The 464-nt window shown below is 26.7% G+C and overlaps 1 protein-coding gene across 1 annotated transcript in view; it reads left to right on the top strand.

Annotated features, from left to right (window-relative positions):
- The window catches only part of LOC119585037 (serine/threonine-protein phosphatase 2A regulatory subunit B'' subunit beta-like), a gene marked incomplete at its 5' end in the record, with an annotated part of 15,978 nt that overhangs the window by 13,743 nt on the left and 1,771 nt on the right, over positions 1 to 464 (top strand).

Below are 464 nucleotides of genomic sequence, written 5' to 3'. Positions count from 1 at the left end.
AGTTCTCATCTGCTTCTTTGCATTAAAAACAAAACAAAAGATGCAGCATGTAGATGTTAGATTAAAAGAGTGGATTTTTTTCTCCTGTAGAATATGTTATATACCTATTGCTTAAAAAAATGGATATCCCTGCTTTCACAAAAAAAATGTAATTTACAAATTTAAAAAGAGGATCCAAATACTTTGCTGAATATTATATGAAAACACTGCTTATTGCACTTTGGGTGTTAAAGGATGATTGTTTAATTTATAGATAGTTTGTCACTCATTGATCTGTTAATTAGAGCTTCTGTAAAATGCTATAGAATTATAAATATATATATCAGCAAAGTACCAAAATTTTTCTTTTAAATTTCTTTGTAAAGAATAAAGGTTGTCATGAACTAATAACGATAAAGAGCGAAAAACATGTTGCTAAAAGAAAACATGTTTGAAATAAATTAATCATTAAGGATTGATCCTGT

The sequence above is a fragment of the Penaeus monodon genome, chromosome 19 (assembly GCF_015228065.2).
Source record: "Penaeus monodon isolate SGIC_2016 chromosome 19, NSTDA_Pmon_1, whole genome shotgun sequence".
NCBI classification, from domain to species: Eukaryota; Metazoa; Arthropoda; class Malacostraca; order Decapoda; family Penaeidae; genus Penaeus; species Penaeus monodon.
Note: the sequence above shows the minus strand (reverse complement) of the source record. Positions and strands in the feature narration are given on the sequence as shown.